Raw genomic sequence first — 12,583 nt, 5'->3', positions numbered from 1 at the left:
AGCAGCAACCTGGAGATTAATATAGCCTATACCTAATACATTATGCCTTAAAACATCTCAATGAAAAACGGCATGGGAAACTACTAATGCAATGAGATTAGTATTATTAATTACGATTTATGATAGGGGACAGACACTCTCACTACTATACACAGTAGCAACAGAATTTATTTATTTATTTATTTATTTATTTATTTATTTATTTAATGTTTTAAAAGATTTTATTTATTTATTCATAGAGACACAGAGAGAGAATAAGAGGCAGAGACACAGGCAGAAGGAGAAGTAGGCTCCACGCAGAGAGCCAGGGTCTCCAGGATCACGCCCCAGGCTGCAGGCGGCACTAAACCGCTGCGCCACCAGGGCTGCCCAACAGAATTAATTTAAAAGGTCATTCTAACAGCTGCACCTCCACAGGCTAGAATAGCACTACGTACAGTATTGAAGGTGCCAGAAATACAGATGACCTCGCAGCCTTGCTAAGAACAGCTGAGGAACTAAGTCATGACAAAAGCTAGTTATTTTTCTCCTAGAAAATAAACATAATAGTATTACAATTCATTTAATGGCAACTGGTAATCACTGAATTAGCAACTGTAATCTTTCTTTTTTTTTTAAGATTGTGCTGTCATTTCTTAAGAATGATCAGATACCTAGAGCCACAGACATTTCGCACATAACATGCATCATATAAAGTTTATCACCAGCATTGATAAAACCAGACCCAGGGAAAGAATCAATCATGCATGGTATTACCATAGCAAATGTTTAGCTTGCCCTGATTATTAGAAAGTCAGAACAGCAAGGACATTCGTGAAGATAAAAGCTATAGTTTTCACACTACTGTAACAGACAAAACATGCCCACACCTAATATAAATAGACCTAACACAATAAAACCCACAAGGTCTTCTTGGCCTAGACCATCTAGACTATTTAGACTACCACCCTTTAATCCAAATAAGAACCCCAGAAACTATTTACAGTGGCAGAGAGATGGAAACACCAAATTTTTTAGAGGAAATAAGCCAATAGAAAATAAACCCACATGTAGATCCACTAACCCAATTATTTTAAATACTGCCCCATTATAAAACCTAATCCCATAAATAGACATGCCACTGATAGGTGAAAGACAGAAAGCACCAGGAACTTCCCCCCTACAGGGACTCCATCTCTTTGCTCAACTGAGAGACAATTACCCATGTTACAGTGCCCACATCTATAGAAACTCCTTTTGTAAATAAAAATATTACATACACTAGTATGCTGTTAGACACAGGGTCCCTAACAACGATACAAGGATATCCTGCTAATTTAGAAAACTTTAACAATAAAAGAGACTAACTGAAGGATCAGGAGGAAAATTAGTCCCATAGACATGGGTGCATACACTCTTAACTGATGATATACCACCCATTAAGGATAAATGCCCTGTAGGTCCCAATTTAGAAAACATTCTTAAAATAGATATAATAATACAAGATGTAAACAAAAAAGATATAATGATCCCATAGAATACCTTAGCTATACCAAAATGTACTACAATTAAACTGCCCACCCCATTTAAAATAACAAATACACCCCAATATAATCTAAAGGGAGGTCATATTCATGTTGACAATACTCACGAACTAGTATAGGAACAAATTATTGTTCCTAATATTTTTACCCAATCTTGCCTGTTAAGAAGCTAGATGGATCATATAGGTTTACAGTAAATTACAGGAATTTAAACAGACATTCTCCCAAAATTGAGGGAACATTCCCAAACATAGGCATGATCATAAACAACAGCACCAGAACAGGGCATGATCCCGGGTTCTGGGGATTGAGTCTTACATCAGGCTCCCTGAGGGAGCCTACTTCTCTCTCTACCAGTATGTCTCTGCCTCTGACATTTTCTTTGCTATTTTAATCAATGAGGAAAACCAACTCATGACTACATTCACATGGGAAGACTGACAATATCAGTTTACTGTATTACTACTACAAGGATACCTTTAAAAACCAGTGAAAACCCACAACCTTCTAACATAAGACATCCAGGCCTTTCAGGAAAATACAACACATAAATAAACCATTATTTCCTGTATTAATAGGACATCTTTAGTTATGGTAATACTGTGGAAGAATAGATTAAGGTCAAAATAGGAATTGAGGGCAGCCCCAGTGGCACAGCGGTTTAGCGCCGCCTTCAGCCCAGAGTGTGATCCTGGAGACCGGGGATCAAGTCCCACTATCTGTTAAATAACTAGAAAGAATAGGGAAGTTAGATGAACAGAGAGACTCAAGAGGTAGCCTTGACTTATTTGAAAAATGCTGTCAGAACTTTTAATAAATTGGCACTTTAAAAAGAACATGATGTTGGGTTACCATACTTTTGCAGTTCCCAATATCAAAAGCGAGTGGAGCCCATAGACCACAGAGAGCTCCCTTATGATAAAAGAAAAGCATGTTCTTAAGGATATGCTAGTAGAATGTACCCAAATTACATCTATTACTGCTAGACATCTGCATGAACCTATGGTATGAGTACCCATGACTATGGCCTTGATGCTTCCTCAACCAGTTATACGTAATATGGGAAATAGGACTATGATACTATGGTTTAACCCAAACTATACCTTAACCTATTGCATCAAGAAAAAAATAAGGAACACAATGGGATATGTAAAAATAAAACGGATAATCAATGTGACAATAAAAGGAAAAAAATATTATTCAAGATATTATTTAAGGTCAATACATGATAGATGAACTATTAAAATAACCAGAAATTAGGACACCCGAGTGGCTCAGTGGTTGAGTGTCTGCCTTTGGCTCAGGGCATGATCCCAAGGTCCTGGGGTCGAGTCCCACATCGGGCGCCCCTGCGAGGAGCCTGCTTCTCCCTCTGCCTGTGTCTCTGCCTCTCTCTGTGTGTCTCTCATGGATAAATGAATAAAATCTTTAAAAAAAAAACTAAATAAATAAATATTTTTAAAAAATTAAATAACCAGAAAGAAAATGACAGCAAATAGGTGGACCCTAGGCTCACCTCTTGCTGCAAATACAACTAGATAATCATCCTAAATACCCCAGAAATTGACTTGGAAGACTGGCAGAAAAAACTCCACAACTAAAGGCAGAAAAGAAGACACACTGACGATGGTAGGAAGCACAGAGATGTGGTCTGGGAGCACCACGGATCATGGCCACTGTGGTAGGGCAAAAGCCAGGGTCACAGAGAAGGGTAATAGACTAGTACACAAGGGAATACACAGGGAAAACGAATCCCCATAGCAACTGGCTTGGCAAGCAAAAGGGGTTGGATTTCTTAAGTTCTTGGGACCAGAGGCACTTAAAGCCTCAACTTTTAAAGGTCAGAAGGCGTGGCTCATATAGAGAACAGGGCATTGTGCTGCTCTCAGAGAGAAGACAGGGTAAAGAGCCCGCACACATATAGCATGGAAACAGCAATCTGAAGAGCTCCTGGGGCACACAGCGGAGAGGTTATTTACTCATCTTGAGGCATGTCCCAGAGAAGCAGCATTCATGGAGAGAACAAGGAACGGGTCCAGGAACAAAGGAAGTGATAGGTGCCATTTCCCTCCCCTGTGGGAACCAGCACAGTGCTACCACTTGCTAAGTGACTGCCTTACACCAAGTTCCCCACCCCACACTATGGTAGAATCACCCTTCCCAAACACATTTCCTCAGTGCCAGGGCAGTGGGACCCTGTTGCTCAAAACTGACCCAAACTCCTGCCACTGTCATGTCTCCTGACCTAGGAATACTGCAGAGCTTCAGTTCCAGTAGCAGTGGTGACAGATCTCATTTCACAAGCAGACCTGAGCATACCTCATTAAAAAACACTATATTCAGGCCAGGGACCAAACATTGCCCACAAGAGGCAAAGAGCTTCTTCAGATGATTGGCCTGAGATAAGGCAGCCAGGTAAAATAGTAGAGCGCGCGCGCGCGCACACACACACACACACACACACACACACACACTGGGACATTTCCAGAAGCCCCAGGCCCTGGGCAACAGGGGATACTACATAGCAAGGCACTACCTCTTCTTCATTAAGGTCATTATCCTCAAAAACAGGAGATGGAGCTGACGTTCCTAATATAGAAACAGGCACAGACACAGACAAAATTAGAAGACAGAGAAATATGTCCCAAATCAAAGAACAGGACAAGGCCATAGCTGGACATCTAGATGAAATAGAAGTAAGGTGAAACATGGCCAATAGAGTATTGAAAGCAATGATAATAAGGATATTGACCAGACTTGAAAAGAGTAGAAGACATCAGTGAGACCTTTAACACAGACATAAAAAGACCCCCAAAGATGAAGAGTGCAATAAACAAGATAAGAAACATGCTTGATACAATGAACAGCAGGCTGAAGGGGGAAGAACAAATTAATGACTCAAGACAGAATAATGGAAAGTAATCAAACTGAATAAAAAAGAGAAAAAATAATTATGCAAAACAAGAACATACTTAGGAAACTCAGCGACTCCATCAAATGTACTAACTTTCATATAGGAGCCCCAGATGAGGAAGAAAGAGAAAGGGGAGCATGGAGCACCTGGCTGGCCCAGTCAGTGGAACAAGAGACTCTTGATCTTGCAGTTCTAAGTCTGAGCCCCACACTGGGTATTGAGATTACTTAAAAAATAAAATAAAATCTTTAAAGAGAGAGAGAGAGAGAGAGAGAAAGAGAAAGGGGCAGAGAATTTATTTAAAGAAATAATAGCTGCAAACTTCCCCCAATCTGAGAAAGGAAACAGGTATTCAAATCCAAGAGACACAAAGAACTCCCAACAAAACCAACAATAGCAGATACATACCAAGACACTGTAATTGAATTGGCAAAATACAGTGATAAATAAAAAAATGTTAAAAGGAGCAAGACAAAGAAAACAATAACACCCAAGGAAAACTCCATAAGGCGATTGGGATTTTTCAGCAAAAACTTTCCAACCCAAAATGGAGTTGAATGATATATGCAAGATGCTGAATGGGAAAAATCTGCATCCAAGAATACACTATCCAGCAAGACAATCATTCAGAATAGAAAGAGATACTTTCCCAGACAAACAAAAACTAAAGGACTTCAGGACCACTAAATCAGCCTTTCAAGAAATATTAAAGAGAACTCTCTCAGTGGAAAGGAAAGACCAAAAAAAAAAAAAAATGACACCATGAAGGTAGGAAACATGAAAGCAGTAAAAATGAATATTTCTGTGTAAATATCAGTCAAGGAACTCACAAAAGGATTTAAAATGTGACACCATATACCTAAAACATGGAGGAAAGGAGTAAAGAATGGGTTGAAAATCAAACGACCATCAACTTAATATACACTTCTATATGCAGAAGATATATATAAACATAATGGTAATCACAAATCAAAAACCACTAATAAATATGCAAAGAATAAAGAGAAAAAAATTAAAATATATCACAAAAAGAAAAGCAGCAAACCATGAAAAAGACAAGAAAGGATTAGAGAAAATCTTCAGAAATAACCACAAAACAAGTAATAAAATGATAATAAGTATACTTAACTATCAATACTTACTTTAAATGTAAAAAGAGACTAAATGCTCCACTCAAGACATAGGATGACAGAATGAATAAAAAAACATGAACCAGGGGTGCCTGGATGGCTCCCTTGGTTAGGCATTTGACTCTTGGTTTGGCTCAGCTCATGATCTCAAGATTGTAAGATCAAGCCCCACATCAGGCTCTGAGCTCAGCACAGAGTCTGCTTGATATTCTCCCTCTCCCTCTGCCTCTACCCCTGCTCACACTCTTGCTCTCTCCCCAATAAATAAATAAAATCTTTTAAAAACCCCAAGAAACAAAAAGCATGACGCTTCTAGGATAGAGCCTTATTAAGCAACATGAGGAAGAGAAAAGAAGATGGTAGCAGAGTAGGAGGACCCTAAGGTTGCCTCATCCCACGAACACAAGATAACTATCAAATCATCCTAAATGCCCTAGAAATCGACCTGAAGATTGACAGAACAAACACCAAAACTAAAGGGAGAGGAGGCCACATCAAAGTAAAAACAAAAACAAAAATCAGACCCACCTATATGCTGCTTACAAAAGAGTCACTACAGACCTACAGACACCTGAAGACTGAAAGTGAGGAGATGGAGAAACATCTATCAAGCAAACAGATGTGAAAAGAAAACTAGAGTAGCAATACTTATATCAAACAAAATACACTCTAGGGATGCCTGGGTGGCTCGAGTGGTTGAGCACCTGCCTTCGGCCCAGGGTGTGATCCTGGAGTCCGGGGATCAAGTCCCACATCAGGCTCCCTGCATGGAGCCTGCTTCTCTGCCTCTCTGTGTCTCTCATGAATGAATAAATAAAATCTCAAAACAAAATACACTCTAAAACAAAGACTGACAAAAGACAAAGAAAGGTACTATATATCATAAAGGGGACAATCCAACAAGAAGATATAACAATTATAAATATCTGTGCACCCAACATAGGAGCACACAAATATATAAAACTGTTAATAATAAACATAAAGGAACCTGGTAGTAATATAATAATAATAATAGGGGATTTTAGCACCCCACTTACATCAGTGGACAGATCATCTAAATATAACATCAACAAGAAAACAATGACTTTGAGTGACACACTGGACCAGATGCATTTAATAGATATATTCAAAATATTCCATCCTACAACAGTAGAATACACATTCTTTTCAAATGCATGTATAATGTTCGCCAGAATAGATCACATATAAGCCACAAAACAAACTTCAACAAATTCAAGATCAAAATTATACCATATACCTTTTCTGACCACCATGCTATAAAATTAAAAGTCAACCAAAAAAATCTGGAAAGCTCACAAATACACTGAGGTTTAATAACATGCTTCTGAGGAACTTGGCTGGCTCAGTTGGAAGAGCATATGACTCTTGATCCCAGGGTCGTGAGTTCAAGAACCACATTGGGTAGGGAGATTACTTAAATAAATACACACAAAAAAATAACATGATACTAAACAATGAATGGGTCAAGTAGGAAATAAAGGAAGAAAATTAAAAAGTACATGGAAACAAATAAAATGAAAACACAACAGTCCAAAATCTTGAGGATGCAGCAAAAGCAGTTTTAAGACAGACATTTATAATAATAAAGACTTACATCAAGAAGCAAGAAAAGGGCAGCAACTGGGTGGCTCACTGGTTGAGTGTCTGCCTTTGGCTCGGGGCGTGATCCCAGGGTCCTAGGATCGAGTCCTGCATCAGACTCCCAGGGAGCCTGCTTCTCCCTCTATGTCTCTGCCTCTCTCTCAATCTCTCTCATAAATAAGTAAATTTAAAAATCTGAAAAAAAAGAAGCAAGAAAAGGGGCACCTGGGTGGCTTAGTCAGTTAAGCATCCAACTCTTGATTTCAGCTCATGTCACAATCTCAGAGTTGTGGGATAGAGCTCTGCAGCAGGTTCTGCATTCAGTGGAGAGTCTACTTGAGATTCTTTCCCTCTACCCCTTCCTTGGCTCTTGTGCACTCCACACCTCTCTCTTGCTCTTTCTCTCTTTCTAAAATGAATAAATAAATTGTTATAAATATGTATTTTTTTTAAACAACAAGAAAAATCTCAAACAACCTAACCTTAAACCTAAAGAAGCTAGAAAAGAACAACAAACAAAACCTAAAACCAGCAGAAGGAAGTAAGTAATAAACACTGGGCAGAAATAAATGAAACTTTAAGAAAAATAAAAAAGGTCAACAAAACCAGAAGCTGGTTTGTTTTCTTTTCTTTTTTAAAAAAGTATTTATTTATTTATTTGAGAAAGAGAGAGCACATGTGCAAATCCGACTAGCAGGAGGGGCAGAGGAGACAATCTTAAAGCAGACTCCCTACTGAGTGTGGAGCCGGACTCAGGGCTTTGAACTCAGAACCCATGAGATAATGACATGAGCCAAAACCAAGAGTCAGATGCTTAGTCAAATGAGCCATTCAGGAACTCCCAAGAGCTGGTTCTTTGAAACAAAAAAAATAATCAATAAAATTGATAAACCACTAGCCAGAATTATCAAGGAAAAAAGGGATCCAAATAATTAAAATCACAAAAGAGAAAGGAGAAATAACAACTGACACCACAGAAATACAAAGCATTGAAGAGAATATTATGGAAAACTATATGCCAACATTTTGGACAACCTAGAAGAAATGGATAAATATGTAGAAACATATAAATTACCAAAACTGGGGCAGCCCAGGTGGCTCAGTGGTTTAGCACCACCTTCAGCCCAGGGCATGATCCTAGAGACCCAGGATCGAGTCCCACATCAGGCTTCCTGCATGGAACCTGCTTCTCTCTCTGCCTGCGTCTCTGCCTCTCTCTCTTTCTCTCTCTCTCTCTTTCTGTCTCATGAATAAATAAAATCTTTAAAAAAATAAATAAAAATAAAAAAATACCAAAACTAAAACAGAAAATATGAACATACCGATAACCAGCAAAGAAATTGAATCACTAATCCAAAAACTCCCAACATGGGGATCCCTGGGTGGCTCAGTGGTTTAGCGCCTGCCTTCGGCCCAGGGCCTGATCCTGGAGTCCCGAGATCAAGTCCCACATCAGGCTTCCTCCATGGAGCCTGCTTCTCCCTCTGCCTGCGTCTCTGCCTCTCTGTGTCTCTCATGAATAAATAAAATAAAATCTTTATTAAAAAAACGAAAAAAAAAAAAAAACTTGGGCAGCCCGGGTGGCTCAGCGGTTTAGTGCCGCTTTCAGCCCAGGGCGTGATCTTGGAGACCCGGATCGAATCCCATGTCGGGCTCTCTGCGTGGAGCCTGCTTCTCCCTCTGCCTGTGTCTCTGCCTCTCTCTCTCTCTCATGAATAAATAAATAAAATCTTAAAAAAAAAAACTCCCAACAAACAAAATTCCAGGACCAGAGGCCTTCACATGCTAATTTTACCAAACATTTAAAGAGTTAATATCTACTATTAAACTAGTCCAAAAATTAGGGAAGGAAAGAAAATTTCCAAATTCCTTCTATGAGGCCAGTATTACCCTGATACCAAAACAAGATAAAGATACCACAAAAAAGAGAACTACAAGCCAATACCTCTGATAAAGACAGACACAAAAACTCTCAACAAAATACTACCAAACCAAAGCCAAAAATACTTTAAAACAATCATTCACTATGATACAGTGGGATTTATCCCGTGGTTGTAAGGGTAGTTCAATATACGCAAATTAGTCATGATACATCAATTTAAAAAAGCATATGAACCATATGTTCATTTGAATACACAGAAAAAGCACTAGACAAAATACAGCATACATTCATGATCACAACCCTCAACAGAGTAGGTTTATGGGAAACATACCTTAATAAAATAAAGGCCATATATGAAAAATCCACCACTAATATCATCCTTAATAAGAAAACCAGAGAGCTTTTCATCTAAGGTCAAGAACAAGACAAGCATGTCCACTTTCACCACTTTTATTCAACAAAGTACTAGAAGTCATAGTGACAGCAGACAAGAAAATAAATAAAAGGCATCCAAATTAGTAAGAAAGAAGTAAAGCTTTCACTAGAGACAATGATACTATATATAGAAAATCCAAAAGACTCCACCAAGAAACAGCTAGAAATGATAAATTCAGTAAAGTCAAAGGATACAAAAATCAATGTAAAGAAACCTGTTGCATTTTTATACATCAATAATGAAGCAGCAGAAAGAGATATTAAGAAAATATGGGGATCCCCAGGTGGCTCAGCGGTTTAGCACCTGCCTTCAGCCCAGGGCATGCTGGAGTCCCGGGATCGAGTCCTGCATCCGGCTCCCGGCATGGAGTCTGCTTCTCCCTGTGTCTCTGTGCCTCTCTCTGTGTGTCTCTCATGAGTAAATAAAATTTTAAAAAGAAAGAAAGAAAGAAAGAAAGAAAGAAAGAAAGCAAGCAAGCAATCCTAGTGGCACCTGGGTGGCTCAGTGGTTGAGTGTCTGCCTTTGGCTCAGGGCATGATCCCAGGGTCCTGGAATCGAGTCCCACATCAGGCTCCCCACAGGGAGTCTCCTTTTCCCTGTGCCTATATCTCTGCCTTTCTCTTTATGTCTCTTTTGAATAAATAAATAAAACCTTAAAAAATAGAAAACAATTCCATTTATAATTGCACCAAAAATAAGACACCCAGTAATAAACCTAACCAAAGAGGTGAAAGATCCAATCTCCAAAAACTATACAACACTGACAAAAGAAATTCAAGGCAAAAAAAAAAATTCAAGACAATACAAAGAAATGGAAAGACATTCGATGTTCATGGATTGGAAGAACAAATATTGTTAAAATGTCTACACTACAGGGTGCTTAGCTGGCTCAGTCAGTAGAGCATGTGACCCCTGATCTTAGGGTCTTGAGTTCAAGCCCCACATTGGGCATAGAATCTACTTAAAAATGAAAATATCAGGGTGCCTGGGTGGCTCAGTCAGTTAAGCATCTGCCTTTGGCTTAAGTCATGATCCCAGAGTCCTGGGATCAAGTGCCACACAGCAGACTCCCTACTTGGGAGCCTACTTTTCCCTCTCTCTCTGTTGTTCCCCCTGCTTGTGCTCTCTCTCTGTCAAATAAGTATATAAAATCCAAAAGAAAAGAAAAGAAAAGAAAAGAAAAGAAAAGGGGTGCCTGGCTGCCTTAGTCGATAGAACATGTGACTCTTGATCTTGGGGTTGTGAGTTCAAGCCCCATGCTGGGTGTAGAGACTACTGAAAAAATATATAAAATCTTGGGACACTTGGGTGGCTCAATCAGTTAAATGTCTGACTCTTGACTTTGGCTCAGGTCATGATCTTGGAGTTGGGAGATTAAGCCCTGTGTCAGGTTCCATGCTGGGCACGGAATATGCTTAAGATCCTTCTGCTCCCTCTCCCTTTTCCCCCCTCCCCTCTGAAAAAGAAAATAAGAAAGAAAAGAAAAGCAAAACTAGAGGCATCACAATTTCAGATTTCAAATTATAAAGTTACAGTAATCAAAAAAATAAAGTTATAGTAATCAAAACAGTATAGTACTGGCACAAAAACAGACACAAAGATCAATGGAACAGAACAGAAAACCCAGAAATAAACCCATACTTTTATCAGCAATTAATCTATGACAAAGTAAGCAAGGATATGTAATGGGAAAAAGAAAACTTTTTTGGGATCCCTGGGTGGTGCAGCGGTTTAGCGCCTGTCTTTGGCCCAGGGCGCGATCCTGGAGACCCGGGATCGAATCCCACTTCGGGCTCCCGGTGCATGGAGCCTGCTTCTCCCTCTGCCTGTGTCTCTGCCTCTCTCTCTCTCTCTCTCTCTCTCTCTCAATCTCTAACTATCATAAATAAAAAAAAATTTAAAAAAAAGAAAATTTTTTCATGAAGTGGTGTTGGGAAAACAGGACAACATGCAAAAGAATGAAATTGGACCACTGCCTTTTACCACGCACAAAAATAAATTCAAAATGCACTAAATACATAAATATGATATCTGAAACCATAAAAATCCTAGAAGAGAACATAGGTAGTAACTTCTCTGACATCAGCAACAGCACCTTTTTTCCCAGGTATGTCTCCTGAGGCACAGGAAACAAAAGCAAAACTAAACTATTGGGACTATATCAAAATACAAAGGTTCTCTACAGCAAAGGAGACAATCAACAAAACTAAAAGAAAATGTACAAAATGGGAGAAGATATTTGCAAATGACTTGATAAAGAGTTAGTATCCAAAATATATAGAACTGATACAACTCAACAACCCAAAAGAAATAATCCATTAAAAAATGGGCAGAAGACATAAACAGACCTTTTTTCCCCGAAGGAGACATACAGTCAAAGAGCACATGAAAAGATGCTCAACATCACTCATTAATAGGGAAACGCAAATCAAAACTACAATGAGATATCACCTCATACCTATCAGAATGGCTAAAATCAACAACACAAGAAACAACAGGTATTGGTAAGGATGTGGAGAAAAAGAAATCCTTGTGTACTATAGGTGAGAATGCAAACTTGTGTAGCCACTGTGGAAAACAGTATAAAGGTTCCTCAAAAATTAAAAATAGAACTGCCCTACAACCCAGCAATCACACTACTGAGCACTTACACAAAGAATGCAAAAACACTAATTCAAAGGGATACATGGACCCCGATGTTTATAGCAGCATTATTTGCAATAGCCAAATAATGGAAGAAACCCAAATGTCCATCAACTGATGAATGGATAAAGAAGATGTGGTGTAGATATATATATATATATATATATATATATATATATATATATATATATATATAATATACAAAATGCAATATTATTCAGCCATAAAAAGAATTAAATCTTGCATAGAGCTAGAATATAATACTAAGCAAAATAAGTCAGTCAGAGAAAAGCAACTACCATGTGATTTCAGTCACATGAAATTTAAGAAACAAAACAAATGAGCAAAGGGGAAAAAAGAGACAAACCAAGAAACAGATTCTTAACTATAAAGAACAAACTGATGGCTACCAGAGGGGAGGTGGGGGGAGGAAGAATAGGTTAAATAGGTGAT

The 12,583-nt window shown here is 38.7% G+C and overlaps 1 pseudogene; it reads right to left on the bottom strand.

The window, feature by feature from the left end:
* Positions 1 to 695: 695 nt before the first annotated feature.
* LOC121483703 lies at positions 696 to 817 on the bottom strand (annotated as a pseudogene).
* Between the last annotated feature and the right edge of the window lie 11,766 nt (positions 818 to 12,583).

This window comes from Vulpes lagopus, chromosome X (genome assembly GCF_018345385.1).
Source record: "Vulpes lagopus strain Blue_001 chromosome X, ASM1834538v1, whole genome shotgun sequence".
NCBI classification, from domain to species: Eukaryota; Metazoa; Chordata; class Mammalia; order Carnivora; family Canidae; genus Vulpes; species Vulpes lagopus.
This window is presented reverse-complemented; position numbering and strand designations above follow the sequence as displayed.